Source organism: Cynocephalus volans, chromosome 2 (genome assembly GCF_027409185.1).
Source record: "Cynocephalus volans isolate mCynVol1 chromosome 2, mCynVol1.pri, whole genome shotgun sequence".
NCBI classification, from domain to species: domain Eukaryota; kingdom Metazoa; phylum Chordata; class Mammalia; order Dermoptera; family Cynocephalidae; genus Cynocephalus; species Cynocephalus volans.
The window spans coordinates 11,416,571-11,432,651 of record NC_084461.1 but is presented as its reverse complement, the minus strand read 5'-3'; positions in this window follow the sequence as shown (position 1 = coordinate 11,432,651).

The following is a 16,081-nucleotide window of genomic DNA, read 5'->3' as shown; positions in this document are numbered from 1 at the left end:
CCAATATTTCCATGTTAATTTAAAAAATAAGACTAATATTTTCCTCTGAGCACGACTTTCACTGTATCTTTTTAGGTTTAAATATAGAGTTCTTTATTTGCCTCATTCATTTTAAAAATTACTAAGTAAAGCATAAGATATGTTAAATAGTGGTGAGTTCTATGGAGAGAAACATGCCAGAAATAAAGACAGAGAAAATATTTAGGAATCATAAGTTTAGTTGGAATTACCAGAAAACTGCACTGAAAGGTAGCATTTCAACCACAATCTAAAGGAGATGAGGTAGAAAGCCAGGTGCATATTTTGGTAATGAACATCACAGGTGCAAAGACTCTGAGGCATGAATGTTCCTGGCCAGTTTGAGAAACATTATGCAAGTCATTTCTGTGGCTATGTTGTCTATGAACACAAACTTTTTGTCTTTTACTTTGGCAGAGATGGAAAATCACTTCTAAGACAATCTGAATCTCATTTTTAAAAGGAAAACTCTAAACCCAAGTTACTGTGTTGAGAAACCACTGGGTACACTGGGTACAGCACTGGGGATAGAAACGTGGAGAAATTGAAATGGTGTTGTCTTGGACCAGGTTGGTATTAGTAAAGGCAATGACAAGTGCTCAGAATTAAATTAATTTTGAAATATGAGTAAAGTGGGGACCTAAGAGCAGAGTGAAGAAACAGTTAAAATTTGGGAGAATCATTGACCATAATTTCCAACATGGTAAAAAATTTCATGAATGGGCTGGGAGAAAAAGAGTGAAGATTAGAGAAGGATGCTTGAAATTGAGGTAATGAAAGGTGTTTTTTTTCTTTTTAATGTTATAGATAATGACAAAATTTAGGCTATGTCTTGAGAATGAGTGGCTGCTAGCATGTGGAACGCAAGATTATTCAAGGAACTAAGAGTACAGGGCTTTGATAGGTTCCTCTACCCATAGACTGAAATTACCAAGAGCCAAGTCAGAAGTTTTTCAGGAGAAAGTGAGCCTTGTGATAAAATCTTCATGAAATGAAGGGGATTGATGTATTAGGAGATAATGGCAACAGAAAGGGCAACTAGGTGGTGTTGCCCGATGATATGAGATTCGAAGCTGGGGATGGAATTTGATGTGGAAATGATAATGAAGAGAAAATATGGTAGCTATCACACCTCCAGGCTACACAGTGGGAGGTATGGGAGAGAAAACAACTCTTATGTGGAGGGACTGTAGAGGAAGCAATGGTTTCAGCAAACAGCCCAATTTCAGTTAAAGCGAAAAGTCAAAGAGGAGCAGTTGAGAACTGTAGGTATTTTTGCTGATGTTGAATGGTGCGTTCCAGGGAATGCATTAGAAAGGTTTCTGGAATTAGAAAATGTTAGAATAAGGAAAGAGAAACAGTGAAGTGTAGAGGCATAAGGGAATGGAATGCAAGAGATAAGAGGTGGTCCACTGGTCCTGAGCTTATCATCCTTTTCATTGTGGCACCCCTGTGACTAACTGTCCTGGTCTCTCCATGGCAGAAGAGACGGTAAGCCTGTGATAGGTGAAAGAGAGACTTGCCAGGAGCACCCAGAATTCCAAAGCACCCTAGGGTTTTCCTCCTGCTGATAATGATTGTAATGCTGGGAAGTGGGTTTATTTATAAGAACACCTGGATCTAGGGTCCCATGGTGTGTTCCCTAAACCAGCAGCATCAGTAGCAATACCTGGAAACATATTAGAAATATAAATCCTTGGGCTCCCATGCAGATATGCTAAGTCAGAAGCTCAGGAGTGGGGCTCAGTGATCTGTGTTTTAAAAAGCACTCCAGGTGATTCTGCTATACAAAAACATCAGTGTTTGATGACAAGTATCTCAGAGTGTGAGTTCTGGAGTTTTCTCTGACTTGTCTATCCCTTCAATGATCTTGAGGCCGTGGTTTGGTCTGATTGTAGAAGCTAGGCTCTTAATTAACACACTGTATTCCTCATCATAACTTAGTTTGCTATATAACATTCTAAAAAATTTCAATGTTATTGGCATAGAAGCAGTGGACCAAGAATTAGGAATAATTAACCAATACAATTGAAACCCATCCATATGATTAAAAGGTAAAGCAATAAAGATTAACTGTTAAAATAAATTTCCTTAAATTAATGAAAATACATATGTTGAAACAAGTACATGTATGCCCCCAAATAAAATTCATTTTCTTTCAGATATGTGGAGATTTGAGATTGAAAGCTAAAACATATTCATAGAATCATGAAAATATCAATAAACACCTTATTAAAATTTAAAGAGAACTGAAAGTTTTTGAAGTTGAACAGGAAATTTGATGAAAATATTTGTACATAATATTGTTTTTTAGGAATGTTTGCATTAAGATTTGTGTAGCATATTCCCTTTACACTACATATTTGGTACAATAAAATAGCTAATTGCATATATTTAAGCCATATGGTATTACAGAAAAAAATCCTTTGAAAACTGTGATTGAAAGGATCATTAATAAATGAATAAAATGGAAATGGAGTCATTACTATTAATTTATGCTTAATTCCACATGAAAAATTGGCAGATTTCAAATCTCATTAATATTATTGAAGCTCCTTAAAGCAGAAAAAAAAAGATTCTCATGAAATATTAGAAGACAGGCCTCAATAAAGAAGCAGGCTATATTAATAAATTCACTCATTTGATAAATTCGTTCAACGACCTAGTCTGCTGTATTAGTCCTAGGTTTATGCAAACCTGTGATTGGTGTCTCTGCAGTTCAGATAGCCACATTCTTGATAGTACAGTGGCACCATAAAACAGTCCTCTTCATTCCTCCATTTATAAGAAAAGTTGTACTAGTGTGGAATCTTCATAATTAGGATTTATGTCTTTGGGTTTTCTATATTTTTAGTCATTAGGATTTGCCTATTTTGCACATATTTCTGAAAGAGAGCATAACTTAAGTTTTTATCAGTGATTAGCACCTAATAATTTGGCAGAAATTCAACAAGAATCTGTAAAATGGAAAGGCCTAGAAAACTATAGTAGGCACTTTAGCACCCCAAAGAAAGAATAACAGAAAAGGAAAATTAATACAAGATAATTATTGCTTTGTTCTACATTTGTATAAAATTCACCCTTTTTAAATCTATAGTAGAAAATTTAACCCAAAGCAATGTGGCCTTCAAAATTTAAAAACCAGTTCAGTACTTGCCAGTTTCAACTTAGCCGAGATCAGTTAACATGAGTCCAATCTTCAATAAGCAAAATGTTGATTAAGTTAGTGGGTTTATTGCAAGGATTAAAGTCTCTTATGATATGGAAACACACTTACATAGTTATAAAGATTGATTAATAATGCCTGCAGTTTCAAAGACTGATACATCATGAAACGAGATTTCGTTTAGGCAAAATAATCTTATAAATATTTCATGGAAATAACATATTCTCACAAGGGTGAAGCTCAGAACCATGTAGGAAGAAATGGTGCAAAAAGAATTCCAATCATGTTACAAAATTAAGCCAAAACAAATAGGAGTATTTCTGATAAAACTAAAAAAGTATCTAATACTAGAAGAAGAAGACCTTATGGAAAAATTCAGAAATATTATAAACCCATAATAAAAACACAGTATATGCTTGAACTGATAGATTTGTTGATTGACTGTTTCAAACTAATTGGAGATTTTCATGTGTTTTCTTAAACTGGAGCCACTAATACGAATTCTAAAGTTCTAGATGTATGACATATAAGTTTTCCTGCATGTGTTATTCAGTGGTAGGTTACTATAATTCCTTAGACACAAACCTGAGTTATTGAGTTTCACTCACACCTTCGAAAGCAAGTAATTTAAGTTACTGATCCACAAGTTTCTCAATTCAGAAAAGTAATATTAATAAAAACATGAAAATTTCCTATGGATGTTGAAGGAAATAATCAATTTGAAATGTTTGCATATGTCATAAAGCACTAAACATATGGAGGAAATAATAATAACTGTTATAAATAAGACGTTAAGAAAGTACTCAATCCCCCCAAGTATCCCTAGCATTCTGGTAACAGCCTAAATCCAAATCTTCCCTATCAAATTGCAAAAAAAAACTATACAGTGTTTTTTAAAAATTTCCCCACACAACAAAACAAAGCAAAACAAAAAACATCTTAGTTCAAGGTCAGTAATGTAACTAGAAGACAGAATATTCCAAACTTCAAATAATGCATAAGTAGGGGATTAAACACCCAAATCCAATAGGGCAAGTTCCGGAGTCCATTCAGAAGCAAGAAAGTCAAGGAAAGCACAAAACGTGAGAAGCGTCTAGGAGACCCACAATATCACCTTAAGAAATAGTAAAACCCATTATTAGTGGAGAAAATCTGAAAACAGTTCTGAGATGTTGTAGATCTTAATGAACTATTTCAGTGGATAATGCTAGCACTCTGCCCAGATCCTCTCAGCATTTTTATGTGCTCCTACCACTATTCCACTCCATCCAATAGCCAACATCTCTACCTCTTTTTCAGAGCATTCTGTCAGATTTCTGGAGCCCTGTTTGTTTGCAGGAACAGAAAACTAGAGGCGGCCCTCAAGCAAGGATTGCAGAGTGTGGATTACGACAGCTCAGCCCTGCTGCACAATTCCGAGGATCTACAGACCAGCCAAACACTCTCATCACAAGCTCGCTTGGCTTCCTTCCCTTTCCTGTCTGCTTTAAAAACTTCCCTTGCCAGTTTTGCTTGGAAGCATTTTGATTTTTTTTTTCATGCAGAATCCAAGCCAACATAATTAGCTTCTAGAGAAATTGAAAGAAAGACACTTGAAGTGCATGAGTTCATAGGAGGAAGTAATGCTTTTGGGGGTGAATGGGGGAAACTTAGAATGAAAGGTGCTCTTTGGAGACTTGATGGTAGAATGAAAGGAAAAGGCAGGTGGAAGAAGTTAAAAGTCTGATAGAAACAATAAAAAATGATGAGCTACAGACATACTAGCACTTTGCCTCCTTCTCCAACAGGCATAATCAATTTGACAAAGCTATACTTGACTATATCCACGTCATTGCCAGAGAGATTTAAGTGTCAGCCCTTCAGGGTTGCCTCAGCTGCAGAGAGCTGCCTTATCAAAGGTGATGTTCCTTTCCAAGGTGGCTCACATTGAAGACTTTTCGAAGCAAGTATGTAAAGAGCTGGCCATCTGCTCCAATGTGGGATAGCTCTGAATGACCACTGTAGCTCCAAATCTCTCCATGGGGGCAGCCAAAGCTGTCCTTGAGCTTGTATCACAAATCTATTTCTCCCGCTGGCCCTCTACCGCTGCTGTCTCTATGACCTCCCAGGTGTGGATCTTAGGTGCACCCCTTAATAAATATTCTGCAGGCTACACCCTATGTCTGTTGGGATATAAAAAAAAAAAATCCTCATTATCCATGGCACATCACTGTTATTTATGATTCAGGGGAAAAAATCGTTCATAAAAATATATTCTGAGGAGAAACAGAAAGTGATAAATAACACATTTCAGCTGCTGAAACTTCTTTCTTACAAAAGATACATGAGGCAGAAGAACTTATAACCAAAAAAAAAAAAATCCTAAATAATTATTGGCATATGATAAAATGCCTCATGTTAGAGTGTCAACAATTGAGAAAAGAAAAAAAGAAGATATGAATTAAGAACAGTCTACAATGAAGAAAGAAATTTTAAATAACTCAAAATAATCTTAGAACTAATGATTAAATGACAAGCGTAAGTGAAGAACGCCATGAGAATAGTCAAGACAATATGAATGAAATAAAGACATAAAAAGAGAAAATGAAATAAAATAAGACGTAAAAAGCACTATCTGTTGATATACAAGATAACAATATAAGCTATATCATATACTTAGGGTCCATTAAGATGAAAAAGAAAATAATAGAGCAGAATATATATTTAAAACTGTCAAAGAAAACTTTTTGGAAATAAATGAAGAATTGAATCTCCATATAGACAGAGTTTATAGTATACCTGGGGGAATTAAATTGGAATGGTCATCTTGGTGAAACATCCTATTCTAGTAAAATGATTAGACTTTAAAGATAACAACAAACAAACAAGCAAAAAACTTCAGAACCTTTAGGAAAGTATTACTAAGTTATTATCTATCCCCACCCCTCAAAAAGGAGAGGGAATCAGAAGAGGAGAAAAGGTAAATCAAGTTAATGTCAGACTTTTTGCAAGAATGAAATGAAGCAGATTTGCAAGAAACTGAAAAATGAAAGTGTGAACCAAAGAGTATATATTCAACAAAGGCTGGACTTCAATTATCAAGGCCTTTGAAAAAGTTTTTAATATGTAATAACTGTGAGTACCGTACTCTGGAACTCTTCTTAAAAATTGCCTAGAGAACAAACTTTGCCACCAAGGGCTGGTGGGGAAAACTTTGGCAACAGGGCTAATAGTAAGCAAGTCACATATTTAAAAGTTTATATCAGACTAAAATAAAGTGAGGACAAAGTGGAAGAAAAATAAGTAGTGTCTGCTCCAAAAAAAAGACATAAAAGATGTGAATGGAAAGTTTAGAGAAAGTGAAAAACAGAACAATCTCATTGACTAATAGGCTGGTGTCAAAGAGTATTTGACAAAACTCAGAAATCCAAAGAGTAGAAAAGTAATTAAGAAAACCTGGGACTTAATATAATGGTAACCTCTAGAATACAAAAACAAAATTTTCTGAATGCCAAAACACAGAAAAAAGAGACAAAAAGATCAATGTGGAGATGAACATGCAGAAAAAAAATGTACAAATATATTTATAAAAATAAAATATGACTGGTTTCAAACTAAAGTTCAGTTATATCAATAAATATAAGTTGGTCTTATGGAAAATGTGGTATATCTACAGAATGGAATACTACTCAGTTATAAAAAAGAATGAAATACTGCCATTTGCAACAACATGGATGGACCTTGAGAGAATTATATTAAGTGAAACAAGTCAGGCACAGAAAGAGAAATACCACATGTTCTCACTTATTGGTGGGGGATAAAAATAAATAAATAAATTCACACACACACAAAAGAAAAAAAAAAACGGGGGGAGAGAAGAAGACATAACAATTACAATTCCTTGAAGTTGACACAACAAGCATACAGAAAGGACATTGTTGGGTGGGAGCGGGGAGAGGGAGGAGGGAGGGAGGTTTTGGTGATGGGCCACAATAATCAACCACATTGTATATCGACAAAATAAAATTTAAATAAATAAATAAATAAATAAATAAAAATTTTTTACAAAAAGAAACTAAGCGTGTTGGTACTAGCAGTAAATAAACACAGACCGATTCAGAAGATTCCATATGAATACGTATATGAGCAGTTATCAACTATTCAAAAGAAAAAAAATAGATTTGTAAGTAAATGGTACTTGGACAAATAGATAGCCAATAGAGAATAGGTAAATTTGAATCCATACTTTACATCATAATTAAAAAGTAACCTAAAATAGATTAACAGTCTAATTGTAAAAAATTAAGTGCAAACTTTTTAGGCATGCCTTTTATGATGCTTTGGATTTTTTCTTTTGTTGTTTTATGTATTCATAAAACAAAATTAAATTAAGAAAAATGGGAGGAGTGCAATTAAATATAACAACAAAAAGAAAAAAACCTACTTATATACAAAACTGACAACAGAACAACAAAGAAAAAATTTAATCCAATTAACTTTTTAACACAGTGATCTGATTACAGATCAGTTTGATATATTCTAATTTTAAAAGTAACTCCAAAGAAATCTTGAACTAGATTTTAAATTGTTGTTTGTAACATTGTTTATTAATTCCAAAACTATTTTGTATGTATTGTTTGTTACAAGGTTGAATGATTAATAAACACATTAATATTTGGGGGAAACAGAGTGATAACTGCGGGAGACGTATGATGGAATGGAGAGTAAATATGGAATTGAGAATAAGAGAAACATGCCTGTGTTGTTGAATTAACTGTGACGGTATCAGTGTGAGCTCAAAAATTTTTTTATTGTTTTTTCCTAACCCAGTCCACTGAAATGACCTAGAAGCAATGATATCCCAGTAGCAATGAGCACACCTAGTGCCCAGGGCTATATATACCATTCCCCACTAAAAGAAAGAAGGGATCCTTGGAGAAATCACTGGTTCCAGATTTAGAGCAGCAAAAATGTCTGATGAGCCTGAAATATTTTGTTGTGCTAGAAAATAAGGAAGTGCACAAAAACTGATAGAGATAATTAAAAAGGTCACAAGAACCAGCTTTATGGGGCCCCAACTCACAAAATGCAGGAAAACTCAAGGATAGATAAGAATCATGATAGTAATAGATTATAATACATTTTTAAAAAATCCATGAGTTCATAGTCATAATAAAAGTAAAGAAAAAAAAGGAAGAAGATAAGGCTCTTTTTTTTTCAGAAGAATGCCACATCATAAATACCAAATAATCAAATATACAAGTCATAATTTATTGAGGCAATGATTAGCAATGTATACTAAATCACTGAGTAAAATGTTGGGAAATAGGATAGTCCTAATCTCAAAATATCATCCTGTAGATTACTTAGTCATTGCAAAGAGGAAATGATACTTTAACAACAAAGAAAACTAAGTGATCCAACTTAACATCACTGATGATGGTACAAACTCACATTGTGTGAGTTTAATCATGAGACAACAGACAAATCCAATTGCACAACAACTGACCTAGGTATTTCCAAATTATCAATGCAGTGGGAAAAAAAGCCTGCAGAATTATTCTAGATTAAAGGAAGTTAAAGAAATATAAAACCTAATTAGAGTGTATGATCTCTAAAAGGATTCTGTATCAAACATGCTACGAAATCTATTCTTAGAAAATAGGGCAAATGTGAATGTTATCAACACTAAATTCCTTGAATATGATCATTGTTTTGTGGTTATATCTGAGAGAATATCCTTGTTCTTAGACAATTCATGCTGAAGTACTTAAGGGTGAAATGTTACTATGTCTACAATTTATTCTCAAATGGTTCACCAAAGAAAAATATGATCATACATATCTACCTCAGATTAAACAAATATGAAAATCCTAAATAATCAGGGTGATAAAGGATTTATGGATGCTCGTTAAACTATTCACTCAATAGTTTAACTGTTTGAAATTTTTAACATAATAATTTGTAGGTAAAAAAACATATATGAATTCTTACTGGGGCTATAAAACATCTTAGGACAATGTTACCAGGCTGTTTAACACATTAAAAACAGCTGGAAAGTAGAATAAAATTTATACATCATCAAATTTTTCAAAATAATAGTTGTAAAATTCTGGATTGGTTAAGAAGAAAAAAACATAAAAAAATAAAATAAAAATTGGAAGTTTATTAAAATAATGATCCTTAAATGCATTGAATTTATTTTTTAGTTTGCTCTTAGGAAATCACAACATATAAAAAACAAATATAGATGTAATTATCACTATGTATTTTAATAAGTTGGATGAAAACACAGGTTTCTGTCAAAATAAAATCTCTGGTAAAGAAAATCACCTTGTACAATATTAAAAACAAAGCTCTTCAGATCATGGCCTAACTGAAGCATTGATGTGATGTGACAGTGGCTCTCCTGGGGTCTGTGTTTTACTGTCTTGCTAGCACCATCACCATGACAACCCTTATAATGTGTACTTGTCAGCTAATTGATATTCCATTGGTCTTTACCATTTTCTCCTCCTAGAACATCACAGACTACTTTTGCTCTTAAAAGAGTAGTGTCCTAGAAGTCCTAGACTCTAGCCCAACTCATGTTAAGAGTCCTCTGTCCTAACCATTGTGTAGGCTCTCCCAGTCCCTCTGACCTATCCATCAAACTGTGGATCTATCTTTCATATACCAATGTCTGGGTAAAGAATAAAGTAGATACCACCAGAAAAAATGCTCAAAAGCTCTATCAAGTATATTCACAATTTTATTGTGCCTGAACACCTTTAATCTTAGTTAGAAAAAATATTACAATAATTTCTACTGGAATGTCATTTTCTCTTTGCCATTGATCACATATTTTCTTATAATTTTTATAGAAACATTTTCTGAATTACTTCCAATTTTTAAATTAGTACTACTTTTTAAAGGGGACAATATAAAAAGTGCATTTATTATTTTTCTTTGTCAAAATATTAACAACTATTTGAGGGTTTTGTGTCTACCACTTTCTATAAATTATTTTTTGCCCTATTTCACCCTGCTAGGTTTTATTAAAATTTCTACTAGACTGTAAAGCCCATAAGATTGAGGACCTTGTCATTCTTAGTCACCATAGAAAGACAAGCAAAATTCGGGTTAGTCAGCTGTGGTAGCCTGAGTGACAACATCACCAGACATGTCCATGGGCTAATTCTTGGACCTGTGAATATGCTACCTTATATGGAAAAAGGAAATTTGCAAATCTGATTACATTAAAGATTTGGGGGTGGAAACATTATCCTCGATTATCCCACTGGGCACAAGATAATCGCAAGGGTTCTTAAAGACAGAGGCAGGAGGATGAGAGTTAGAGAGAAAGCAATCTGAAGATGCCTTGCATCTGGCTTTGAAGATGGAAAAGAATCCACAGGAATGTAGGTGGCCTATTGAAAGTGGAAAAGCCAGGTACTAGATTCTCCTCTCGAGCCTCCTTAAGAAACCAACCCCACTGACACCTTGACTGTAGTAGAGTGAGACTGGCTTTAAATTTCTGACCTCAAAACTATCAGATAATAAATCTATACTGTTTATGTTACCAAGTGTGGGGTAATTTGTTTCAGTAGCAATAGGAAAATAATAGATCAGTAAGTAGTCTTTGAATTTTGCTATTGTAAACCAAGGTTTTTTACATTAAGATAACTCTTCTTATATCATATGTTAATTAATTCAGAACTCAAAATGAGATATTTTCTGATGATAAACTGTTATTTTTATTAGATTTGTTAAATTATGATAGTCATTCTCTCAAGACAATTGTATGAAAGCTGGACTAAGTGGTACTAAAATACTTTCTGCATTACTTTATTCATTTGCAGTAAAGTCAAAAATAGCAAATAAATGAGTTTTAGTATGTTTCAATGATTAATATGCATGAGTCTCTAGGTAACACTTTTGATTCAATTATTGTCAGCTGAGATTTGTAGAATCAAAATGCTACCTATTTAATATTAGTACCACCTTTCAGTCCTAAAACTACCACAATGGGAATTAAGTCTCCACATGAATTTTAGAGCAACACAGATATTCAAAGCATAGCAGTCTTTGATGAATTTTGACAAATGTATACTGTTGTGATCTACTACCCCAATGAAAATATAGAACCTTTACATCTCCCTAAAAGTTTCCTTTATGCTGATTTGCAATAAATATTCTCCCTCCCTCAATCTTTGACAACCACTGATCTGTTTACTGGTATCCAAATTTAGATTTTCATGGGATTTGGTATAAATAGTATCATACAGTATGTATTCTTTTGTGTCTGGCTTCTTTCATTTAGCAAAATACTTTTGAGATCCATCCATGCCTTTGAATGTTTCAGTAGCCCATTGTTTTTATTGCTGAGTATAATTTCACTGTATGAATGTACTAGGATTTGTTTATTCGCTCACTAGTTAATGGACACTCGGATACACTCCAGTTTTGAACTACTATAAATAAAAGTGCTATGAACATTCACATATCTGTTTTTGTGTGAACATGCTTTCATTTCTCTTGGATAAATACTTCAAAATTGGAATTGACAGGTCATATTGTAAGTATATGTTTAAATTTATAAAATTTTTTCAAACATTTTTCTAAATTGTCTGAACCACTTTGTATTCTCATCTGCAATGCTCCTCCCTATCTTTGCTAACACTTGGAAATGTCAGACTTTTTAATTTTAGCCATTCCTGTGGCTGTATTTTCATTTTATTAATAAATAACAATATTGAGCATCTTTTCATGGAATTTTTTTTTTTAGATAATTTATTATAAATACATGTGGGGTACAATGTTGATTTTCAATAATTTTGTACAACGTGTGGTGGTTAGATCAGTATAGTTAGCATATTCATCATTACAGTATGCAATCATTCTTTGTGTCAGTTGACTAATTCCTCATTAGCCCCCCTCAACTCCTCCCCTCCCCTTTTTCACCTCTAGTTATCTCGAAGTTCGATGTATTATTCTTTCTTTCTTTCTTTCTCTCTCTCTCTCTCTTTCTTTCTTTCTTTCTTTCTTTTTCTTTCTTTCTTTCCTTTCTTTTCTTTCTTTCCCTCTCTTTGTTTCTCTTTTTTGTTTGTTTATTTATGTATTTTCATTGTTGGTGGTGGTATAACTTTCTGCATGAACTGTCTTTTCTCATGTTTTTCCAATTTATTTTATTGGGTTGATTATTTTCTTAGTGTTGGGTTGGAAGGATTGTAAACATATTTTTGGAATAGAACTTTTCTTAGATAAATATTTTGTAAATACATTCTTTCATTCTTTCACTTGATCTCTTATTTTTTAAAATGTATCTTTTAAAAAGCAAGCTTTAATTTTGATGAAGTCTCTTTCACATTTTTAAATATTTTTTCTTTTAATATTTGTGCTTTTGTGTCTTTTTAAAGAAATATTTGCATATGTAGATTCAATTGTTTCAAAGCCCTTTGTCAAATAGATTATCCTATCCCCATTGCCCCATTGTTATCTTTGTTACCTTGCTATCTCTGTTGTAAATTAATTGAGCATATATGTTTAGGTCTATTCTGGACTCTGTTTCAATGAAATACGTATGTGTGTGCGTGTGCACGCACACGCATGTGAATAAGCATTCATGTGTATATCAACAGACGTGTGTAGATATGCAGTCAGCCCTTAGTATCCACTGGTTTTGTTTCCATGGGTTTCGCATCCGAGGGTTCAACTAACCACAGATGCAGAATCTGGGAATAGGAAGGGTTGACTGTACTATGCCATTCTATATAAGGGACTTGAGCATATGTATGCATAACATATGCACACATGTACATATATATGATATATACATATATATGTATATATCATTGTTTTGGTTAGCTTCATAGTTAAGTCATAAAATCAAGTAGGCTAAAACATTTAATATTATTTTCCTTTTCTTAACATATTGTTTCCATTCTAAATCGTTTGGTTTTCCATGTAAATTTTATAAGCAATCTGCCAAATTCTTCAAAATTTACTATTAGAATTAAAACTGGGATTATAATCATTCTGAGGAAAATTGCCACCTTAATAGTACTGAGTATTTCTATCAATAAAAATTGTATATCTCCTGATTTAATTAGATTTTCTTTAATTTCCCACAGCAATAGTTTGTAATTGTCAGTACAGATCTTGCATATTTTTATTAAAATACCTGTAAGCATTCATTTTTCTTGTTTCAATGGTATTGTTTCTAATCTAATTTTTCAATAACTCATTGCTAATATTTAGAAATAAAATTAATTTGCACATTGATTTTGCATCTTGCAACCTAGTTAAATTAATTTATTATGGTAAGTTTCCTTTGTAGAATCTTTAGCATTTTATGTACATATTCATGTCATCAGCTAATAAAGAAATTTTACCTCCTTTCTGATGGCTTTTTATTTCTTTTTAAAAACAGTTGTAAAGTGTTTTTTCCTCCTGATTTCCAAAGAGTTTGTGTAGGATGGATACTATTTTTTTCTTTAAACCTATGGTAGAATTCATCAATGAAGCCACCTGGATCTAAAGATTTTGTGGAAAGTTTTTAATTACAAATTCCATTTTTAAAATTGGTATAGGTAAGTTTACATTTTCTGTTTCTTCAAGCTTAAGTTTTGGTAATTTCTGTGTTCCAAAGTATTTGTCCATTTAATCTAATTTGTCTCATTTGTTGGCATAATATTTTTCAAAATATTACCTTACCTTATCTTAATGTCTGTAGGAATATAAGTGATGTTCTACATTCATAATGACAAATTTGATATTGTAATTTGTCTATTCTCTCTCTTTTTCATGGTCATTCTAGCTACAATATTATGAATTTTTATTGATCTTTCATATCTTTATATTTCATTGAATTTTTTTTCCCCATGGTGGGGAAATGGTATCATTATTTTCTCACTTCCTTTTTCTTTGATTTCAGCACCTACTGTTATTTATTTACTTCACCTTTCTGAGGGATTAACTTTTCCTTTTTCAAGTTTCTTAAGGTGGAAACAGATTATTACATGATTGATTTCTTGTTTTTAAATATAAATAGTTAAAGCTATAAGTTTGCCTCTAAGCACTGTTTTAACTGAATGACACAAATATTGTTACTTTCAATTATCTAAATTACTCCAGAATATTTTCATATTGTATTTTGCATTATTTAGAGTGTGCTTTATTTCCAGATATTTGGTGTTTTTTTAGTTATCTTATTGATTGCTTGATCTGCAATTTAATTACTTTATGTTCATTACATATACTTCATATGCTTTTACTTTTTTTAAATATTCAAACTTTTTTTACAGTCCAGCATATGGTGGACCTGATGCATGTAACGTGTGCATTTAAAATAAATGTGTATTCATTAGTTGTTTGTGTAGTCTTCTAAAAATATCAATTATGTCAAGCTGATTGCTATTGTTGTTTAAATGTCCCACGTTTTTCCTGGTTTTTGGTATGGTTATTCTTTCATTTACTGAGAGATTGGTGAGATCTTTAATTATGCTTATGAAAATGTTAGTTTTTCTTTTATTTTTGTCAATGTTTGCCTCAAGTATTTGAAAGCTCTGATATTAGACACATGGAGTTGTAAGTTCCTCCTGATATATCAATACTTTTATCATTATCAAAGATTCTTCTTAATCTCCAGTAATAGTCTGTGTTGACATCTATTTTATCTGATATTAATGTGGCCACTCCAGCTATCTTGGTTTACTCCTCCCATGGTATATCTTTTCCATTCCTTCACTTTAAAACTATCTGTGTCTTTATATTTAAAATGTCTCTGATTTGCCCAGTTACTACTTGCCTTTTAATTGGAGTTTTTAGTCTGTTAATATTTACTGTAGCTATTGATATGGGTCTACCATCGTATGTTTTCTTTTATTTGTCTTTATTTTTTATTCCTATGTTCTCTTTTTTTGTCTTTCATTGAATTGAGTATATTTATAATTCAAATTATTTTTTCCTAATGTATATTTAGCTAAATTTCTTTGCACTTTCTTTTTAAATGCAAAATAGTTGCTCTAGGGATATCATCTACTTAGAACTAATTTTGAAATATTTTCTTAAATATTAAAAGCAATTTAATTTATTCCCCCCTATATTTTATGGTACTGCTATTGTATATATTATTCTATATATGTTATAAACCTTGCAAAATTTTTTTAATAAGCACTCATATAAATTAGAAAGAAGTTAAGAGTACAAAGACCAGACATTTATTAAATAATACTTTATATATACCAGAACATTTACTATTTCTTATATTCTTCTTGCATTTCTGGTGATTTATGTTTCAATCAGATATAATTTTCCTTCAATCTGAAGAAATATTTATAATTTTTTTAGTGAACTTTTTCTGACAATTAATTAGGTTAGCTTTTTTATATCCAAAAATGTCTTTTTCCTTTTATTTTGTAGAAATTTTTTGCTTGATACAGAATCCTGGGGTAACATGTCATATGTCATTCAGCACTTTAAAACATTGCTTCAGTGTTTTCTTTTCTCCATAATCCCTGACAATAAGTCTCCTACTATTTGAATCATTGCTTCACTTTATGTTATGGATTTTTATTCCTTCAATGCTTCAAAAATTTGTTTTTCATATCTGTCTTTCAACAGTTTAACTATTACATGTGTACGTGTGGTCTTTTTTGTCTTTATTCTACTCAGTGGTCATTGAGATTCTTGAATCTGTAATTGATATCATTAATCAAATTTGAAAAATTGGGGCCTTTATTAGTCAAATATTTTTCTCTTTTCTCTGCCTATTGGACTTGAGTTTTATGTATCTTAGACCCTTTGATATTATCTAGTAGGTCCCTGAGTCTCTACACTTACTTTTTTCAATTCCTTACTCTCTTTATCCTTCAGCTTTGATAGTTACTAGTGGTCTATATTCAAGTCCACTAATTATTTTCACTTTTGTCTCCCTTC